The 23,392-nt window shown below is 38.6% G+C and overlaps 1 long non-coding RNA gene across 1 annotated transcript in view; it reads right to left on the minus strand.

The window, feature by feature from the left end:
* The window catches only part of LOC137775619 (uncharacterized), a 260,849-nt gene extending 239,380 nt beyond the window's left edge, over window positions 1-21,469 (minus strand). The window contains exons 1-2 of the long non-coding RNA XR_011076049.1: window positions 21,310-21,469; window positions 14,364-14,421 (exon numbers count right to left, since the gene is read on the minus strand). This is a non-coding gene — a long non-coding RNA (uncharacterized lncRNA). The remainder of the gene's footprint in view (window positions 1-14,363; window positions 14,422-21,309) is intronic.
* Window positions 21,470-23,392: the final 1,923 nt, after the last annotated feature.

Below are 23,392 nucleotides of genomic sequence, written 5' to 3' on the forward strand. Positions count from 1 at the left end.
TACTTCAAATACATCAATTCTCAATATTTCAAGTACATGAGGAGAAAATTGGCAATTATTATCCTAAAGCAAAATTAATGCTATGTCAAATTTAGACATGTATTCCCAGTTCCACCTTAAATCAGTAACAAGGTGGCATATAAATAAACAAACTAATGCATCCATGATAAATATTTAAAATTTCAACTGAGGATATTAGTTAATGAGCTGTTTCAGGACAATGATATAAATATAGTTTGAAATACACAGCAGGCAAATTAATAATAGAAGGGTTTTTTCAAATCCACTTAACTCAGACCAGGTGCCTGGTCCCTTATGTGGGCTTCTACCCTCCGATTTTGGAGGTAAGTTGTGATTTGGCCCTCTGACAGCTCTGGACTGTCTCCCATGAATAGACAAAGCAATAGATTACAGACAAGTCAGCCATGGCCCTCTGTATCAGGTACCTTCCTAGCCCAGAGCGTGAGCCCATTAACTTTAAAGCACTGCCATGTTAATACTGTCACAAAGTCCCCCAGCAAAGCTGCTCTTCACAGTTGTGGCTCAAGACTGGCCCCAACCCAACACGACCAAGCTGCAGCTGCTTTCAAGTTTGCCCCACCGAAAGCTTGCAAGTTAGGGCTTTGGAGAAGTTTCTTGCTGCACTGGACCTCTTTGGGGCATTTAGGCAGTTTCTTCAAAAATTTTAAAGTCCCACTGAGTAGTTGTCTGACATTTTTTGAAGTGGGCAAAGTGCAAAACATCACATGAAGGTGTCTTTCTTATGTATTTCAAAGGCTCAATCTGCTCCATTGCTTTTAATTAGCCTATTCTGACCCAATTAAATTCATCCATTCATTCATTCAAAATTGCATTTATTAATTCCACTGTGCAATTTAAACCAGTTGTCCAAGCTCAATAGGCAACTAATTTTCACCTCTGCCATATACAAAGGGAAAAACATGAGCCTGGTTAAAACTTATCTATATTTTTGTCTTTGTGGACAATTTACAGCGTTGGGCCAGAAAGCCCAACTGATTAGAACAAGGTGCTAATGAGGCCAAGGTTGTGGATTCAATCTCTGCATGAGCCAATTAACTTCACTTACACAAAACCACCATTCCACAGATGCAGATTAAACCTCTAAACCCAGCCAGCCATGTGAAAAACATGCCAGTGAGCTCAAGAGAATATTAAGAGAAAGAGTGCGCGTAGCTCAAGGAAAGTCACCATTACTGCTTAGAGAACAGAGAAAAATTAGTGGGTCATTCATTCAGCAATAACTATCCCACATCTGCCCTGTGCAATGCAATATGCCAGGTAAGTGGTGGATCGGAAGAAAACTAAGGTGGGTAGAGCAGTTTACAATCTGCCATTCAATTTCAGAAGAGGTTCTGCCCAACAAAGAAATAAAGTCAAATATTGAGGCTGAGACATATAAAAAGAAATACAATACAAGCAAGAAGTAATTAATAGGCATAATAAGGTGTATGATAAACCATGAAATTTGAAAAGCTTCATAGTCTTACAAAAGACAGAGAGTTCATATTCAGCTAGTGTGACCAAAAGTGACTTAATGAAAAAAATAAAATTTGGTCTGGGGCTTACAGGAAAAATTGAGAGAAAAGTCTAGAAAATAGGTCAAAACTAGATAATAGAGGGCCTTGAATACCAAATAAATAATTTACACTCTATCTTCTAAGAAACAGAAATATTAGAATTTTTTTAATATAGCAACAACCTGATTAGAACTCTGAGACTACATTGGTGGTGGCATGGGACACCTTGGAGAGAGGGGATTGGGACAAAAGCAGAGAAAATGAGGCTTTTTTGACTGCTGTATCCAAGATCTTAGTGAGAATGGAAACAGATTCAGAAAATACTAGGAAAATAGAAATCGCCAGGATTTGGCAATGGATCAGATGGAAGAAATGATTGAAGGAAAGGAAATTAAAAATATATGAGGATTCAAAATCCAGTGATGGGGAATGGTAGTACCACAAACAGAAATAAAGAATAGAAATAAAAGGGATGGAATTAGCCAGGAGGAGTCAGAAAGGCAAATGATGATGATGAATTTGTGTCTATATATACTGAGTTTGAAGTACTGGGAGAATAGTTGGATTCATACAGCAGGCTTTAAATATGCCCCCAGCTTATGATTTTTTTCTACTTTATGATGGTGCAGAAGCAATTTGCATCAATAGAGACCGTACTTTGAATTTTCATTATCGATCTTCTCCCAGGCTAGCGACATGCGGTACGATACTCTCTCATGATGCTGGGCAGCGGCGGCGAACCTCAGCTGCCAGTCGGCCATGTGATCACAAGGATAAATACCATTTATAAACCTCTGTACCCAGACAATCATTCTGTTTTTCACTTTCAGTAGAGTATTCAATAAATTACATGAAATATCCAACATTTTATTATGAAATGGGCCTTGTGTTAGATTTTGCCCAACTGCAGGCTGATGTAAGTGCTGAACACATTTAAGGTAGGCTAGCTAAGCCATGATGTCCGGTAGATTAGGTGTATTAAAATGCATTTTCAACTTAAAATATTTTCAATTTATGAGGAATTTATCAGGAGGTAATCCCTTCATAAGTTGAGGAAGATCCACAATTGTAAGAAGGGGTAAGTCAATCATATCAAATGCTGCAGAAGAAAAGGAGAACGAAGGGAGAGAAAACTCTATTTGATTTGATAATAAGGAGACCTGGTAGTTCACTGAATACATTTCCATTCTTCCTTCTGAGCACATGTGAGTTTGTACTTCCTCAATTGACCCCTTTAGTTAGACGGGGCCATGTGACTAGTTCTGGCCAATCAGTTTGAGCAAAAGTGACGTCTCATTTCCAGGTGAGAAAATGTAATTTGCGAGTACAAAACCCTGTGGAATTCTCTTCCTTTGCCAAGGCAACCTGCAACGTTCCAGATATCAGCTGCTTCATCAGCCTGGATCTCAGAGTGAAGCTGTCATGGGCCAGCATCCCCAGGCCACCCCCAATGTTGCAGCGGTCATCTGTATAGCATGCATGAGAGGCTAACCTTTGCGGTTTTAAGTGGCTAAGATAGAGCCCATACTGACGGATAGACCAGGATTCTGGGGAACCATCAAGAAAGCAGCTTCGGGGACTTCCTTGGTGGTCCAGTGGTTAAGACTTTGCCTTCCAATGCAAGGGGTGTGGGTTCGATCCCTGGTGGGGGGCTAAGATCCCACATGCCTCGTGGCCAAAAAACCAAAACATAAAAACAGAAGCAATATTGTAACAAATTCAATAAAGACTTTAAAAATGGTCCACATCAAAAAAAAAAAAAAAAGAAAGAAAGAAAGAAAGAAAGAAAGCAGCTTCAACAAAGTGGTGAGGAAAAAAGTCTGTCTTGCAAGGTGCCAAGAAGTGATAGGATGGAAAAAAGTGACGTATTCTGCAAGATCATTGTGTTAGTAAATCTGGTCACGAAAAGACAGAAAGGATTCAGCAACTTTGAAGGTAATAGAAGAAAGAACTAGATTGTGAGAGCCTTTGTTGTTGTTTTGGTACAGGAAAGCAGTCCCAAGGAAAAAGGAATATAGGCGAGAAACAGATTAATAGCATAAGATTTCAAAAGAGTTGGAAGACGGTCAAGGTAAAAAGACTCGCACTTCCTCCTCTGAGGCAAGAATAATGAGAAGAAAAATTAGCCTTCAGGAAATATTGTGATGGGAAGGGAAGAAACTGAACATGCTCATGTCAGATGGTTTCAATCAGTCAATAGTGCCATCTTCCTACACAAAGGCTGTCATATTTTAACATTATCCTGGGTATTATCGCTACTTACGAAATACTAAATAAAAGCAAAGTCTTTCATAAAATTCATCCTCCTTTTAAGACACAGTGAATGACTACAATGTTCTGAACACAGTGCTAAGCAAGAGGAGGGATACAGGCGTCTGGGGCATGCATTGTAGTCTCTTCAGTAAACAATGAAAATTAATATATATTTAAAATTAGTGAAGAGCAGAAAACTGTATATAACCTAGGGCTAAGATGTGAACTATAGGGGAGAGAATGATTATTCAAGTCTAGGAAAGTCAGGAAAAAATCAGTGGAGCATGGAGGTATGCAAGATTTAAACAGAGACACAGGAAAATGGAGGAATTCCTGGTGATTACAATGACCCCGGCAAAGCAGGCAGACCAGGAGGAGCCTGGCATGCTCTTGGGATGGGAAGATTGACCTGTCTAGGGTAGAGTATGTTATATGTGTTCAGTCAAAATTCTTAGCCATATGCAGTGAAAAAAACAAATCTGGCTATTTTAAGGATTCAGACACATCACAAAAATCTACAGAGCTAGGTTTAGAGGTTAAGCGGCCAGAGTCAATGACCAAAATTGTAATGCAGGACTGGTCTAGAAGATTCTAGTGCAGCCACTGATGGACATAGACACCTCATTTTGCATTGTTGACCCCAGATACTGTCGCTGATGCCTCTGGAAAGTGGGTGGGTGCTGCCACTGCCAAGACATATCACAGTGCATTCTGTGAGGGCCCTATCGCTCTGTGTCTCTATCTTATGATTCAAAGTCTGGGAGAAGTGTGTCCAAAGGAGAGAACCTAGATCATATGCTATGACATATGATGACACTGCAGGGAAGGCAGGAAAAATGACTGCTGCAGTTTCTACAGCAGGGGTATAGCCCTGCTTCATAAGGTGGGGGATTGCCCATAGTTAAGAGCATTCCATTAGTGGTTGGCCAAAAGTCCACTACAGTGTTTATGACAAGCAGAAATATGACTGGGATGGTTAATGGATGATGAAGAAGTGAATGTAGAGGATCCTGAAATCCCAAAGAATTTAGCTTCTTATTGAAGGAAAATTGGAACTATTAAAGATTTCAGAACAGAATAGAGATGCATATCAGAAACAGACAAGGTGATTTATAAAAATTTGTTGAATGACTAAACAATTAAAGCAGTAAGACTAGATGGACTGAAAAATGGACTAAAAGGATTAGAGACCAGAATGTTAGGCTCTAGCAGTAATCTAGACACAAGAGTGTGATACCTTGAACTAGGGAAGTAGAAATATAAATAAAGAGGCAAGGGCCCATAAGAAAAATATTGTAAAGAAAAGATCAATAGGCCCTAGAGACTGACTGAGTACAATTAACAAAAGAGTAAATTACCTCCAAAATGCTTCCAAACTTTTTAGCATAGATCACTGAGGAAATTTCGACCAAAGCTGATTTGGGTGAATTTTCATTTTGAAGACTATAAACTTTCTTCTGCCATCTTCAATCTGCTGCTAAGACCATACAGTGAATTTTCCACTGAAAATTTAGTTTTCAGTTCAAGAATTTCCATTTGGTTCTTCTTTAAAGTTTAAAATCCTCTGCTAAGATTTCCTATCTGCTGTTAATAAGATAATATTTTCCCTTCCTTCTTTGAATATATTCATAATAATCAATTTAAAGTCTTTGTCTATTAAATTCAACACATGAGCCGTTTGAGTTGGCTTTTATTAAACTTTTTTCCTGGTTATGGACCACATTTTGGGTTTTTTTTTAATTTATAATAATGGGTTTTTTTAATCACTCGATATTGTGGATAAATCACTGTAAAGACTCTGAATTCTGTTATCCTCCCTTGAAGAGTTGACCTGTTTTCTTAGGCAGTTCAATTACTTAATGATTATCTTGAACCTTATATGGAAACCTTGTGGGCTTTGGTTTTATGCTTCATTAGGGAGGATCTGTAGAAGGCACAAGGTGTTTTCCAAGCCCCTCTAAGTTGGCAAAATTCAACTTCCAAACACTGTCTCCCCTAGGTTTTACTCTAGGATGTGGTCCTTAGAGGTTTTCTAGTATCTTAACTGGATTTTAACAAATATTAGTGAGATGTTAACTAGATTTCTCCCCACAGCTGGGTTGGAACTCCAATGTTTCCAGCACTGCTCAACCTCCAGCATCTCTGTTCCGCTTTCATCCCCACAACTGCAAGTCTCAGCTCTCAAGTAAGCCTTGAGTAGTCTCTCCTGGCACATATGCAGCCCAATCCTCAGCCAAGGTATGTATGGGGAACTTCCATACACATTTTGAGGTTTGCTTTTTCCTCTCCAGTACCCACATATTCCACCTGCTTCTGCTGTCTTGAACTCTAATCTTTATCTCTTCAGCAAATAACCACTGCGAATTCCAGCATCCTCTGCTGTGACTGGGAAATGTTTCCCAGGCAGACATCCAGGTCAAGCACGGGGCTTATCTTGTGACTGTCCCTTCTTTCAGGGATCATGGTCTTGCATTACCTGTTGTCCAAAGCCTAAAAAGCCATGGCATATAGATCTTGTCCGGTTTCATGACTGTTTATGGCATGAGGCTATCCTTGTACCAATAACTCCAACACAGCCAGAAGCAGAAAACTAAAGACATTAACCTTAAGGGGATGCTGAAACAACAAAGTGAAAATTCAATACACTCCCGGCATCTGCTTTGTCTCAGACCCTTATTATGAGGCCAGGTACCCACATTCATTCCTCAGGAAGCCCATAAGTGCTGGCTGCAGCCGACCCACTCTCTCTGGCATTTGTCCAGACTGCCTGCCAGTTTGACATTTAACCTCTCTCCTCAATCCTTCAAGTTCATTCGCATTGGGTTGGAGAGAGGGGAAGGCAGTTTCTCCCCCTAGCTGTACACTTTTGCCAGCCTTGAAACTGGGAGCTGTTACACTGACTGAATTTTAAGGAGAAATTTCTTCCCTTCTCTCTACCTCTCACTGGCTTCTCCACATAGGAAGAAAAGTGACATAACTAGGGGTTCAGATTGCAAGAGGAGGTATTCTAAGTAGGAAGGTGGCCTGTCCTCCTCTGTGCATCTTCTTCTCTTATAATCAGCCTGTTCCCAGCCTGCATGAAGTACAGGGGTTGCCCTGCAGGTAGGTGCCCAGCTGCTCTGCCTGCCCTAAACCAAACCAGTCTGATTCACTGGGAGAAAGAGCAGGAAGCTACTTAGACCTTGGGGACAGTCACATTTCAAGTTCATATTTACTAGTAAAACTGAACCCAGAGTAGAAAGGTGTGTGGTTCATTGACCCTTCAAACTTCAACAATGCCCTGGCTTAAGCCCTTCTCCTCATGTTGGTGACTCAGACCTTTTCCTTTAACTTTGAAGCTCAGCTCTTGATTTGTGCCTGCTTCCTCAGATTTAGCAAACCTAACTCTACATAAGAGAGAATCTTTCTGCCAGTTCCTGCCCTATGGGACATACAACTACCCTGATTCCCCCTCCCTATTTCTTGCTGAAGATAGGAGATTAGAATCCCCAAGAAAAATATCATTTTTGTTTCTAAAATAAGCTTTATTTGGTGCTCATCTTTGTCTGTTGATTAAAGTACAATATAAATCATACCAAGAACAAGGGATCAGTCCCCACGTGGGCTAGTTAATTTAACGTGGTTCCTCATCATCTTAGCTAACATCTTACTTCTCTTAGCTCTCCAACCAAGTGGAACCTAAAGGGAAACCATAATGATTAACAGGACTCCAGGACCTTTAGTGGGACAACAGCCTAAGACTCGTGCTGCACTACTGATCAGTAGCAGACTTTTTTGTGTATCAAGGACAGCATTATCATTACATATATTATCACTAAAAGACTCCTCAAAACCAAAGAAATTTCCTTCTTTGATGTTAGACACATGGATGAAAAGGTTAAATGCTGGAAGAAAGCACAGTATAAATTTTTTATCCTCAGAGCAGTCAGGTCAATAATTATGATTATTCTTTACTATTAGCATCATAAAAAAATTTACCCAGCAAATATTATGTGGTATGCATAATTCCAGGTACCATAGTAGAGAATAGACAATGAACACCTTCAAGGAATATACAAAATACTTGTGAAAGCAAGACGCATTCATATGAAAGTATTGCCAACAATACAAAATAGTATACAAGAAGTGTCCAAATAAATGGTACAGGAAATGTGGCATGAAAAAATGGCTGTGTCCTGGGGGCTTTCCTTCTCCAATCTCACATTGGATGTTGGGATCTGAGTTGGACTTTATAGTCTGAATAGAATTATAAGATAGGATCATATGAAACTGTCATTTTTTTAATAGGTCAAAAGTATTGAATACCAGCAATTTCATATGGTGCAACCTAATAGCTGGGAAGTCTCGTTTATTATGTGAAAAAGAAAGTTTGGACTCCGTAGCAACAGGGCACATGGGGAATGGAAATCCATGAACAAGGTTCCAGTGCTGGCACAAAGTAGGCTGTTTAATTAAAGCTTCTGCTAAGTGAAGTTATTTAGCATTTCTGTTTTCAGTTATTTACTTTAAAAGGAAATAAATGCTCACCAAAATGGTGACCTTTGAGCCAGGAGCCACACATCTGTGTCCTCATTTACTCTTCACAACCATCCTGTGAGATGCACATTTCCTCATTTTTCACATGTAGAAACTGATGGTCAGAAAAGAACCTTGCCAGGTCACAACGTAGTAAAGAGGGTACCTGATGCCCTTAGTAACAATTTCCTGCGCCAGTGTAGCATACTGGAGGAACAAGCCAATCCCTGCCTCCCTGTAAAAATAATTAAGTGATTGATTGATATCTTAAGATATCTGTCATCTCTGTGTGATAGGGCAATGGAAATGTTTCCGAATTGACATATACTCAAAATCCTGTAGATTTTGGACTGTAAATTCATGGGGAATGACATTTTTCATATCTATTCAGTACTTTGAATTAGTCCTTAGAGAAAAAAAAAAGATTAATATGAGTACTATAGCTTTCTCATGTGCTATAAAGTTCAAGAGTGAGACTATTTTTGCTTTAAAATTGTTCTTGAAGAATTCTCAGACTGTTTCCAGCTAGGTTCTCTCTCCATGTGATGTCAGTCTAAAAAAATAGTCTTGCCCTCTGCAATTCTTGACCTACTCTTAATTGCAGGATTAGAATTCACAAGGAGGATTTTAAAGACACCAAAACTAGTTCACTAAAATCAATATTCCCTATACATGAGCTTGATATGTGTTCCTATGTTTTAAATTAGTTTACATTTATCCTAGAGCTATGTTAAGTGTCTTCTAACTAATTATGACAAATTAGATTCTTCTCATCAAGTTATATTTGCAATTCAACTTGAAGACCCAGAAGAGCAGCTAAACATTTAGGACTTTTTTCTTTTTCTAATTAAGTTTCTTTTACATTAGTCTTCTAATTGTTTCCAGAAATCTAAGGTATTTGAAAAAAAAAAAAAGACCTCATTTATACCAAGATCTATTTCTTAATAAGTGTTAAGACCTTGGAAACCTACTCTCTAAAATATAGTTCTGGAAAAGGAATAGTTTAGCTAGCTGATTTGGGATTAAGGAACTGGATATCAAAACTACCTTTTTATCCCTGTTATAAAATAATATAAAATTACTTTCCCCTGAAGGTATAGCACATACCTTTGAGATCTCAGAGCAATTCAGATAAGGCACATACAGGATCAAGACACCATTGCCTCATTTTTTAAAAATGTTCTGCATACATTGATCACTACTTGACCCTACACAAATGATTTAACCTTTCTCTCTCCACAAAAAGAATTCTGACTCCAACTGTCTTCTGACAGACAAATTATTGTTTTACGGCATTTAAAACCCTTTTTAATTGCTCCTCTTGCTCACCATTGGTGAGCTTTGAAATATAGATAACACAAACTTTTAACATCTGCCTTCATGCAAGACATTCATTCTTGTAACAATCCTTTTGAAATCTGCACTCACTCCTTCTACTTCCTCTCTACTCATCACTCCTCATTCCAACCCAATCTGGTTCCATTTTCCCATCCACTCTTCTGATACCAATAACCTCCCTGTCATCAAGTCTAATGGACTTTCCTGAACACTCACCCCTTTTAACTTCTCAGCCACATTTCACACAATCGATTCCTTCCCTCTTCTTTCTCTCTTTTCTCATTTGGCTTTGGTAAAACTTTATTTGTTCTTTTATGTTTCAATTGTATCTTTTCTTCCTCCTCTAACCTGCTAAACAGAATGGTCAGCCCCTTCTCTGCGGTAACACCATCCACTATCCTAATCAGAGCTCAGGTTTCACCATATTCAGTAACACCAAATCCATGCCTCTGGCTCAGAACACTCTTTTGACCTCCATACTCAAACATTTAGATGCCCTCCTGTATCTCCACCCATCTGTCCCTTCATTCCTTCAACTCAACATTTCCCTAGTGGAGATCCTCTTGTTCTCCCCCCAGACACCAACTCACTAACTATTAACAACATCACTAACTTTCAGATCAACCTGATACAAAACTTTGGAGTTGTTTTAATTACTCCTTCCCCTTGACCCGTACTTCAAATCAGTCAAGCTCACAACATTCTCAAATCTCTACCTTCTTTTTCAACACTGTTCCTAGCATACAACAGAAGTTACCAAGGGTTACTTTCTGATTTTATTTTAGCTATTTCAGCTGTATTTATTTCAGCTGTCATTTCTTTCTTCTGAATTATTTGTTCCTGAAAGGAAGGGGCTGTGTTTTATTCATACCGTGTAATCCTTTAGCTGTGCCATTGAATGCTGGAAGGGCAAAAGCAGTAGGCTCCAGAATTTCTATAAAGAAGGGGTTTAGCAATCTGGCTGTGGGAGCAGGGAGGACACAGGAGACTTCGTTGGAAGCAGCATTTGCATGGTTAGCACACTGTTTTCACTTAGGCTGCTTAGGTGGCTTTGGGATTCTGATGGAGATTTTGATGGCTCTAAAGACCCCTAAGATCCCTTCGCACTGCCTCAGCTGATAAGCACATTGCCCAAAAATAAATTGTATTAAGGAAAGAGCAGGAATAAACCCAGCTTCTAGAGATGGTGAAAAGAGCCTTTTACATTTCCCTGGAGCCACAGCCTGTCCCTACTGAGTCCAGCTCAGAAGAATGTCAAGCAGTCCCTTTTTCTTGCCAGCTTCTCCCCTTCTCTCTTCCTCCCATGATTCCTTACCCACCTGCCCCTCTTCTCTAATTCCACTTCTCCATCCCCTCAGCCTGGTCTTGTGTGCAGAAAGAAGGAACAAAGGGAAATTATCTCTCTCTGACTAGAGCCAGATGAAGCCTCTTCATCTGATTGCATAGCTCTGATTCTAAAGAATTTCTGTCTTTTTGCCCATTTTTACCATTTCCTATTATTCTAGTATGGAATAAGCCAGAACCCCCAGGAGGGAAGGGTATAAGCACTCTACCTATGAAAGGGTGAGGATTTTAAAATCCCATCCTGCAATTCACATAATCCTACAAAACTCAACACAGAGACTAGCACAAATAAATATTTGGTAAGTAAACTAATAAATGTGTTCTCTGTAAGATTCATAGCTGAAATGGAAGTAGTCTCAAAACCAAACATACTAAATTCTGATTAATGTGTAATGCTTTATAAAATACAATAAAAGAATTTAATCTTTTTTATTTTCCTTGGATTAATGGTGCCTTCCTAATGAATCCAGGCTGTTAATGAATTTGGCTCAGCGCTAGTAAAATCAGTGAAGCATTTCTGTCAAATCAGTATTCAGAGTATGTCTCCACTGATTTCAGCATAATAGTTAATATGTGAACTACCAAAACACAGTTGTTTCCAGTCCAGTGCTCAAAGATCCTTCCCTTGAAAAAAATAAGAAAAACGTTGATGTTATAGAGATACCCCAAAATATAGAGTTCTAAATGTCATCAAATAGGATGTGAAGCCACATTTTGGTAAATCATGTTCTATATTTCCACTAAATAACTAGAATAAATGTTACATAGCTGAGATCAGATGTGTTTGGTTGGCAACACCCATCCCTACACCGCCCAGCTTCAGCATCCATTTGTGGGAGCCAGATGGAAAATAGGGATAGAAAAGAATGGTTTTATATGTGGAGTCCAGGGTCCAGAGAGGACCAAAGACACAGGATAATATCTAGTCCTTTTTACAGCCTGCCCCCAAGATTCAGTCTGAGCTATCATAGAGAAAAGGGCTGCAGAGAAAAGTTGAAGTGGCTGTTTGCAGAAGGAATTTCATGAGATTGGTGCCAGGTTAACAATGTCCAAGGCAGAGCTGGGGAAAGGGCATTTTATCATTTCTGTAAATAACACAACATGGCTCCAATGTGGCCATAAAAATGGAGAGGAATTCAGTCAGATTTGGCAGAGATGTTGCAGCTTTGGGAGCACTGTAAGAAAGTATGCTGGCTAGAGAAGCAGCCTTCCCACAGAGGCCACTGGAAAGCAGCTTGCAGCCAGCAGCTCTCAACAGGGAGAGTTAAATGGAATAGCACCAGACGGGTGTTAGGAGCACAAGTGAATCCCAAGAATGACTGGGGAGTTTTAAAGGTTGTGCAGATGGAAATCAACTAGCTAACAAAATAAATATATAAGCAAGCATGGCCTTATTTGGAACCAAAACCACTGAAGTTTGGGGATATTTGGTCTAGAGTCATAATGTATAAATTGATGTCCTTCTTATTCAAAGTTAACCACTCTAGTATGTGTGCATGTGTATGTGTGTGTGTGTATGATTTCACTTATGAGTCTGAAGTTTTCAGCTACTTGGACACCAGAATATAATCCTTAATTTAATCCAACTCTCTTTTCTCTTGATTATTCATTTTACCCAAACAGAAAACAGCAATATGCTTTTTTTTTTTTTTGAGAAACAACATTGAGCAGTGTGGAAAAAAAATTTTTAATAGTCTTCCATTAATGAACACAAAATGTATTTGGGGACATGAAATGACACATAAAGAACAATTAAGAAATAGATCAAGAATATATGCTAACATGCTCACAGAATACTTCTGGAAGAATACATAAAGACGGCGGTTTCTTCTGCAGAGGAGGACTGAAAGATAGGCATGGTTGGGGCAGTTTCATTTCATGCTTAGCCATTTGTACAGTTTGAACTTTTTTGCCATGTGTGTGTATTACCCTTTCAAAAACAAAATAAATGAGTTGTCTTTTTCTAAAGGAAGTACAGAATAAAGTATTAAAACCTAGTTATAATCTGTACAAGAGCATAAGTCATTGGAGTCAGACAAACCTGGCATTGCTAACTGATCTAAGCCTGTTAAGACTTTCAGAATTCTCTGGTTCTTTTTGGTAGATGTCTATAATCTCTGGAAATTAATAATAGATGAGAACTCTATCTACAGTCTTATTAACAGGTAGGATACTATAATGAAAGCAAATCTCAGGCCAAATATTGTGACAAATACAAATATTTATTAGTAAGTAGGCACTAAAAATGCCATACAATCTTGGAGCTTGGTGGAAGTCCTTTAGACATTCAAACATGTATCTCACAAGCATTACAGACATGAAAATATTTTAGCAACAGAATCAGCTAATCTTCTACTTGGAGCAGACAACAGAATCTTCCATTAAGTGGTAGAGTGCTGAACTAAATGGACTGAGTGCTTTTTTAAAGAGTTTTAGGCTGATGGGCTTCCTAATTCTTATTAATATATAATATTATGATATAATATTCTTATGCAACATTTATAGAGGTATCTGCATATCATTTCTAGTCAACAAACATATCTTAAATACCGCTTACTTCGCCAACAAAAATTTATTTCTAACAGATGCAGCACAGTATAATCTTAGAGGATGTAGGCTCTGGAGTCAGACCACCTGGGCTCAAATCTGGCTGTGCCACTTGCTAGCCACATAACCTTGAGCAAATTATTTAAGTTCTCTGTGCCTCTTTTCCTTCATCTATAAAATAGGGGTGCTAATTATGCCTACCTTGAAGGTCATTATGAGAATTAAATGAGTTGATGTTTACAAAGTGCTAAGATCAGTGTCTGGCAACTAATAAGGGCTATAGTAGTACTTATTAAATATATTAAATTGGTACCTTTTAGGCTAATTAATGAACTCTCTAATGATGGGTTAGGGTTGGTTAGGGTTAGGGTTAGGGTTAGGGATTTCTTGCAGCCTTGGAAGATACAGATAGTGATTCCCTCTGGAACAAAGGGCAGGTATGATTACCACTCAAGAAAAACTTTTTGGATTTCCTAAACTTGGTGTTTGATTCCTGTAATACAACATATTGCATGTGCAAGTGTCATCCAGCCTTCTTTACGTCACCCTATGGGAACTAGATTCTGGAAACTGGTAAAGAAGTATTAATACTCTAATTACTGCTACTGCTATAAGTAATAAACTATCCTTCATCTCTGACCCAAGAGTCTTGTGTCTTCTGCCAGCATCCATGCAGCTGTAGCAGGCAACTCATTAACTTACAAGTAGAGTAAAAGCTTAGCCCTTCACAGTTTTTAATGATATTAAAGATGTATTTTCAGCAAACTTAGGCCAATAAACCTGAAAACTTAGATGAAATCAACAAATGTCTTGAAAGACACAACTTACCAGACCTCTTCATGACATTGGGGAAGGCAAATTTTTCTTAGGCAGGACACGAAAAACACTACCTATAAGAGGAAAATAAATAAATTAGACTTCAACAAAATTAAAGTTTTTGCTCTTTGGAAAATATCATTGAGAAAATGAAAAGGTAAGCCACAGTCTGGGAGAAAATATTCATAATTGATATATCTTACAAAGTACTTGCACCCAGAACATATAAAGAACTCTTCCAGTTCAATATGAAGTCAAACAACTTAGTTTTTTTAATGAGCCAAATATTTAAACAGACACTTCTAAAAACAAGATATAGAAATGGTCAAGAAGCATATAAAAAATTCTCCACATCACTAGACAGCAGGAAAATGAAAAATAAAACTATAATGAGATATCACAACATACCCACTACATGATGGCTAAAATTTAAAAGACTGGCAATACCAAGTGTTGGCAAGGATGTGAAACAACTACAACTTTTGTATGTTGTTGTTGGGAATGTGAAATAGTATACTGTAAACACTTTGAAAAGTACTTTGGCAGTTTCTTATTGAGTTAAATGTATACTTATCATATGACCAAGCATTTCCACTCCTAGATATTTCCCCAAGAGAAAAATATATGTAAACACAAATACTTCAACAAAAATTTTCATAGCAGCTATGTTCAAAATAGTCAGAAATGAGGCCATATATGACAAACCCATAGCAAACATCATTCGCAATGGTGAAAAGCTGAAAGCATTCCCTCTAAGATCAGGAACAAGGCAAGGATGCCCACTGTCACCACTTTTACTTAACATAGTTTTGGAAGTCCTAGCCATGGCAATCAGAGAAGAAAAAGAAATAAAAGAAATCCAAATTGGAAAAGAAGAAGTAAAACTGTCACTGTTTGCAGATGACATGATACTATACATAGAAAATCCTAAAGATGCTACCAGAAAACTACTAGAGCTCATCAATGAATTCAGTAGTTGCAGGATACAAAATTAATACACAGAAATCTCTTGCATTCCTATACACTAACAACGAAAGATCAGAAAGAGATATTAAGGAAACAATCTCATTTACCATCAGATCAAAAAGAATAAAATATTTAGGAATAAATCTACCTAAGGAGACATAAGACTGGTACTCTGAAAACTATAAGACACTGATGAAAGAAATCGAAGATGACACAGATAGAAAGATATATCATGTTCTTGGACAGGAAGAATCAATATTGTCAAAATGACTATACTACCCAAAGCAATCTACAGGTTCAATGCAATCCCTATCAAATTACCAATCGCATTTTTCACACAACTAGACCAAAAAATATGTAAATTCATATGGAAACACCAAAGACCCCGAATAGCCAAAGCAATTCTGAGGAAGAAAAATGGAGCTGGAGGAATCAGACTCCCTGGCTTCAGACTATACTACAAAGCTATGGCAATCAAAACAGTATGGTACTGGCACAAAAACAGACATAAAGATCAGTGGAGCAGGATAGAAACCATAGAAATAAACCTACACACCTATGGTCAATTAATCTATAACAAAAGAAGCAAGAATATACAATGGAGAAAAGACAGTCTCTTCAATAAGTGGTGCTGGGAAAACTGGACAACTACATGTAAAAGAATTAAATTAGAACATTCTCTAACACCACACACAAAGATAAACTCAAGATTGCTTAAAGACCTAAATGTAAGACTGGATACTATAAACCTTGTAGAGGAAAATATAGGCAGAACACTCTTTGACATAAATCACAGGAATATCTTTTTTGATCCACCTCCTAGAGTAATGAAAATAAAAACAAAAATAAACAAATGGGACCTAATTAAACTTAAAAGCTTCTGCACAGCAAAGGAAAGCATAAACAAGATGAAAAGACAACCCTCAGAATGGGAGAAAACATTTGCAAACAATGTGACCAACAAGCAATTAATCTCCAAAGTATACAAACAGCTCATGCAGCTCTATGTCAAAAAAAAAAACAACCCAATCAAAAAAATCGGCATAAGATCTAAACAAACATTCCTCCAAAGAAGACATACAGATAGCCCAAAAGCACATGAAAAGATGCTGAACATCACTAATTATCAGAGGAATGCAAATCAAAACTACAATGTGGTGTCACCTCACACTGGTCAGAATGGCCATCATCAAAAAGTCTACAAACGGGGCTTCCCTGGTGGCGCAGTGGTTGAGAATCTGCCTGCCAATGCAGGGGACACGGGTTCAAGTCCTGGTCTGGAAAGATCCCACATGCCGTGGAGCAACTAGGCCCGTGAGCCACAACTACTGAGCCTGCGCATCTGGAGCCTGTGCTCCGCAACAAGAGAGGCCACGATAGTGAGAGGCCTGCACACCGCGATGAAGAGTGGCCCCCGCTTGCTGCAACTAGAGATAGCCCTTGCACAGAAACGAAGACCCAACACAGCCAAAAAAAATTAAAATAAATTAATTAATTTTAAAAAAAACAAAATAAAACAAAACTAAATTCATCATTCTAAAAAAAAAAAGTCTACAAACAATAAATGCTGGAGAGGGTGTGGAGAAATGGGAATCCTTCTACACTGCTGGTGGGAATATAAATTGGTACCACCACTATAAGAACAGTATGGAGGTTCCTTAAAAAACTAAAAATAGAGCTACCATATTATCCAGCAATTCCACTCCTGGGCATGTATCCAGAGAAAACCATAATCCAAAAAGATACATGCACCCCAATATTCATTGCAGCACTATTTACAATAACCAAGGCATGGAAGTAGCCTAAATCTCCATCGACAGAGGAATGGATAAAGAAGATGTGGTACATATATACAATGGAATATTGGCCATAAAAAAGAATGAAATAAGGCCATTTGCAGCAACATGGATGGACCTAGAGATTATCATACTAAGTGAAGTAAGTCAGACAGAGAAAGACAAATATCACATGGTATCACTCATATGTGGAATCTAATTTTAAAAAATGATACAAATGAACACATATACAAAACAGAAACAAGACTTACAGATATCGAAAACAAACTTATGGTTACCAAAGGGGAAATGTGAAGGGGGGATAAATCAGGAGCTTGGGATGCACATACTCACACTACTATATATAAGATAGATAACCAACGAGGACCTACCATACAGCACAGGGAACTCTACTCAATATTCTATGATAACCTATATCAGAAAAGAATCTGAAAAAGAATGAATATATGTATATGTATAACTGAATCACTTTGCTGTACACCTGAAACTAATACAACATTGTAAATCAACTATACTCCAATAAAAGTCAAATTTTTAAAAATAGTCAAAAATGGAAACAAAAGCATTCAACAGGTGAATAAGTAAAGAAATTGTGGCATGTCATATAATGGAATGTTACTCATCATTAAAAGGAAAGAACTACTAATGCATACACAAAATGAATGAATCTTAAAACCATAATCCTGAGCAAAAGAAGCCAAAAACTGAAGTGAATATACTGCATGGTTCCATTTACATGCAGTTCTAGAAAAAGCAAAACTAACCAATAGTGACAGAAATCAGGTCATGAGCCTGGAGATGGAGAATTGGTTTCAAAGCAGTATGAGAAAAGCATTTGAGGCTATGAAAATATTCTATATATTGTTTGGAGTGATGATTATAGGGAATATACACACACATATGCCAAAGCTCATCAAACCGTACTGTTAAAATTGGTGCATTTAATTTTATATAAATTATAGCTGAAGTGATTTTTTTTTAATCATGACCACTTTCACTAGTTATAAAAGATTCAGTGGGTTTCAACCTCACTGAAACTTTGTCTAAAAGATATGAATGATACTATCTATTGTACTGGCAAGAAAATTATATTAAATAATTCATATAGACCATTTAGCACCATGCCTGGATCAAAGTAATAATAATAATGTACCCTAAATAACTGCTGAGAAGGTTAAGAGTAGTATTGATGGTATTATCCATTAAGTTTCCCTGGGGAGGTGATTTCTGAGAAAACTATTAACAAAAGACATGAATTATTGGGGAGAACATTCCATATAGAAAATGTCAGACAAAAGCACTGAGGTAAAATTGCCGAGATGAATATAGTAATGGGTAACCATCAGGTATATTCTTCTGGGTTAGACAGAAAATTGAGAAAGAAGTTATGGAGGAAGAGAAGGTGAGAGGTGATAAGTCCAGAGATGTAAAAACTAGACTAGGAAATAACGGGACACATTAGACCAAGTACAGAATGATATAGAGAGATTGGTGTTCAAAGTAGGCTATTCTGAAAACATACGTAAAGTGAATAGAAATAGGGCATGACTTGAGACAAGTAGAGGTAGAAACCTATCACTTCTCCATGCAAGAGGCAACAAGGCTTATGTTAAAAGAGAGAAAAATAAGAACGTGCAAGAAACATTGTGGAGAAATATTTTCAGAAACTGACTCTAATTAGAAGCAAAAAAGAAAAAGGAGCTGCAAATAACTTCAAAGTCTTAAATTGGAAAAATGGGTTGTTCTTTAATACTAATGCCCAAGTACACAATATGTGCAGAAGGAGAACAGAAAGGAAAACTCAGAAGAGAAAGTTAGTATTTTAAAGGGAAAATAGGAGAGAGGTTAGAGATTGTGGTAGTCCTTAGTGCTTGTGTTAGTTTGCTAAGGCTGCCGTAAGTATCAGAAACTGGGTGGCTTAGAACAACACAGAAGCATTGACTCACAGATCTGGAGTCTATGAGTCTGAGACTAAGGTGTCCGCAGGATTGGTTCCTTCTGAGGGCTGTGAGGGAGAATCTGTTCCCTGCCTCTCTCTCAGCTTCTGGTGGTTTACCAGTGATCTTTGGTGTTCCTTTCTGCTAATGCTGCATCACCTCAATCTCTGCCTTCATCTTCATATGGTGTTCTCTCTCTGTGCATGTCTGTGTCCATATTCCCCATTTTCATAAGAAAACCAGTCACACTGGGTCAGGGATCCACCCTATGACCTCACCTTAACTAATTATCTTTGCAATGACCCTATTTCCAAATAAGGTCATTTTCTGAGATATTAGGGGTTAAGACTTCAACACATGAATTTGGGGGACACATAATTCAACTCATGAAAGCGCTGTTCAGCAAATATTTCTAGCCATCCCCTTCTGAGCATATGTAGAATTGTATTTCCTCACCTTCTCTGAAGTTATGTGTAGCCATATGATGTGCTTTGGCCAACAAACTGTGAATGGAAGTGACATATACCATGTCCAGATGAAGCTTTAAAGGCCAGTGCACGGTTCACCACATTCTCTCCCCTCTGCTTAGGTATATGTCAAGGTCAATCTTCCATCAGCCAATGTCACTGAGGAACTATCATATAACAAGCAGAGCTTCCCTTCTGACTTGCATTGGGAATACAGCAAGAAAAAGAAATAAGCTTTTGTTGCATTGAGTTAGTTAAATTTGGGTATTTTTTTGTTATTCCTACTAGACACCTAGCTTATCCTGACCAACACAGGGAATTCCCTGGCAGTCCAGTGGTTAGGACTTTCACTGCTGTGCTTTCACTGCCGAGGGCCTGGGTTCAGTCACTGGTTGCGGAACTAAGATCCCACAAGCTGCACAGCGTGGCCAAAAAAATTTTTTTAATAATAATAATAATAATAATTTGGAACTGAGCAATACAGAGATGACTGATCTTTTTCTCAGAAGAGTAGTGATTAAAAAAATAACTATCTATGAGTCAGCCATCACTTCACAGTTCTAAGGAAAAAAAGGCTAAAAACAGATGAGACCAAGAGCTTTGTTCCAACTCTGCACTGAACAGCAAGTTAGCAGATTGTTTCTTTGGTGGCCTCCAAAGAACCATGCCTCCTTGGGTAGAACTTTTCAACCTTGACTTTGGGATTGGCTACTTGACTGGCTTTGGCCAGTGGTCCACTAATGGGCATGATGAAAATAGAGTCTTGCACATGGAGCCCATCCTCTTGGATGCTTGCCCTCTTGACCCTCCCTTGCAGAACCCAGCAACCATGTTGTGAGAAGTCCAACCTAGCCACGTAGAAAGGCCACATGGAGGACCATCAAGACCTTGGCTGACGGCTCCAACTGAATTCCTAGTAATCATCAATTTGCCAGCATATGAGTGAGGTTTCTTGGTACTGGATCTTTCAGCCACAATTAAGCCACCAGAACTGATGTCATGTGGAGCAGAAATGAACTGGCAATCAAGTCCTGTTCACATTGCAGAATTATAAGCAAATAATGACTGTTGTTGTTTTAAGACACTAAGCATGTGGGGTGATTATCGTAACAATCAATAAATGCTTTTTGTATGATAAGTAGTTGAAAAACTAAAAGTAAGAAATTATTTTGTGTATTAATAATTCCTTGTTCTTTAGTAAAAGAATACTTCATCATTACAGAGCCAAGATCATGAGCTCTGAAGTGAGCCATATTTGAGTTAAAACTCTGGCTCTGCCATTTACTACCTGGACAAACACAGGCAAAACAAACAATATGTGGGCAGAGTAGAAGTACATGCTCTCACTCCCTCTTTCGAGAACGCCGGAATCACAACTAACTGCTGAACAATCATGGACAGGAAGACACTGGAACTCACCAAAAAAGATACCCCACATCCAAAGACAAAGGAGAAGCCACAATGAGACAGTATGAGGGGCGCAATCACAATAAAATCAAATCCCATAACTGCTAGGTGGGTGGCTCACAATCAGGAGAACACTTATACCACAGGAGTCCACCCACTGGAGTGAAGGTTCTGAGTCCCACGTTAGGCTTCCCAACCTGGGGGTCCGGCAATGGGAGGAGGAATTCCTAGAGAATCATTCTTTGAAGGCTAGCGGGATTTGATTGCAGGACTTCGACAGGACTGGGGGAAACAGAGACTCCACTCTTGGAGGGCACACACAAAGTAGTGTGTGCACTGGGAACCAGGGGAAGGAGCAGTGACCCCATAGGAGACTGAACCAGACCTACCTGCTAGTGTTGGAGGATCTCCTGCAGAGGCCGGGGGTGGCTGTGGCTCACCGTGAGGACAAGGACACTGGCAGCAGAAGTTCTGGGAAGTACTCCTTCGCATGAGCCCTACCAGAGTCCGCCATTAGCTCCACCAAAGAGTCCGGCTAGGCTCCAGTGTTGGGTGGCCTCAGGCCAAACAACCAACAAGGAGGGAACCCAGCCCCACCCATCAGCAGTCAAGCGGATTAAAGTTTTACTGAGCTCTGCCCACAAGAGCAACAGTCAGCTCTACCCACCACGAGTCCCTCCCATCAGGAAACTCCCACAAGCCTCTTAGATAGTGTCATCCAGCAGAGGGCAGACAGCAGAAGCAAGAAGAACTACAGTCCTGCAGCCTGTGGAACAAAAACCACATTCACAGAAAGATAGACAAGATGAAAAGGCAGAGGGCTATGTACCAGATGAAGGAACAAGATAAAACCCCAGAAAAACAACTAAATGAAGTGGAGATAGGAAACCTTCCAGATAAAGAATTCAAAATAATGATAGTGAAGATGATCCAGGACCTCAGAAAAAGAATGGAGGCAAAGATCGAGAAGATGCAAGACATGTTTAACAAAGATATAGAAGAATTAAAGAACACACAAACAGAGATGAAGAATACAATAACTGCAATGAAAAATACACTAGAAGGAATCAATAGCAGACTAACTGAGGCAGAAGAACGGATAAGTGATCTGGAAGACAGAATGGTGGAATTCACTGCTGTGGAACAGAATAAAGAAAAAAGAAAGAAAAGATATGAAGACAGCCTAAGAGACCTCTGGGACAACATTAAATGCAACAACATTCGCGTTATAGGGGTCCCAGAAGGAGAAGAGAGAAAGAAAGGACCCGAGAAAATATTTGAAGAGATTATAGTCAAAAACTTCCCTAACATGGGAAAGGAAATAGCCACCCAAGTCCAGGAAGCGCAGAGAGTCCCATACAGGATAAAACCAAGAAGAAACACACTGAGACACATAGTAATCAAATTGGCAATAATTAAAGACAAAGAAAAATTATTGAAAGCAGCAAGGGAAAAACGACAAATAACATACAAGGGAACTCCCATAAGGTTAACAGCTGATTTCTCAGCAGAAACTCTACAAGCCAGAAGGGAGTGGCATGATATACTTAAAGTGATGAAAGAGAAGAACCTACAACCAAGATTACTTTACCCAGCAAGGATCTCATTCAAATTCGATGGAGAAATCAAAAGCTTTACAGACAAGCAACGAACAGCTAAGAGAATTCAGCACCACCAAACCAGCTCTACAACAAATGCTAAAGGAACATCTCTAACTGGAAAACACAAGAGAAGAAAAGGACCTACAAAAACAAACCCAAAACAATTAAGGAAATGGTAATAGGAACATAAATATTGATAATTACCTTAAACGTGAATGGATTAAATGCTCCAACCAAAAGACACAGGCTTGCTGAATGGATACAAAAACAAGACCCATATATAGGCTGTCTACAAGAGACCCACTTCAGACCTAGGGACACATACAGACTGAAAGTGAGGGGATGGAAAAAGACATTCCATGAAAATGGAAATCAAAAGAAAGCTGGAGTAGCAATACTCATATCAGATAAAATAGACTTTAAAATAAATAATGTTACAAGAGACAAGAAAGGACACTACATAATGATAAAGAGATCAATCCAAGAAGATATGAGAATTATAAATATATATGCACCCAACATAGGAGCACCTCAATACATAAGGCAACTGCTAACAGCTCGAAAAGAGGAAATCGACAGTAACAAAATAATAGTGGGGGACTTTAACACCTCACTTACACCAATAGACAGATCATCCAAATAGAAAATTAATAAGGAAACACAAGCTTTAAATGACACAATAGACCAGATAGATGTAATTGATATTTATAGGACATTCCATCCAAAAACAGCAGATTATACTTTCTTCTCAAGTGTGCACGGAACATTCTCCAGGATAGATCATATCTTGGGTCACAAATCAAGCCTCAGTAAATTTAAGAAAATTGAAATCATATCAAGCATCTTTTCTGACCACAATGCTATGAG

Source organism: Eschrichtius robustus, chromosome 13, assembly GCF_028021215.1.
Source record: "Eschrichtius robustus isolate mEscRob2 chromosome 13, mEscRob2.pri, whole genome shotgun sequence".
Classification (NCBI taxonomy): domain Eukaryota; kingdom Metazoa; phylum Chordata; class Mammalia; order Artiodactyla; family Eschrichtiidae; genus Eschrichtius; species Eschrichtius robustus.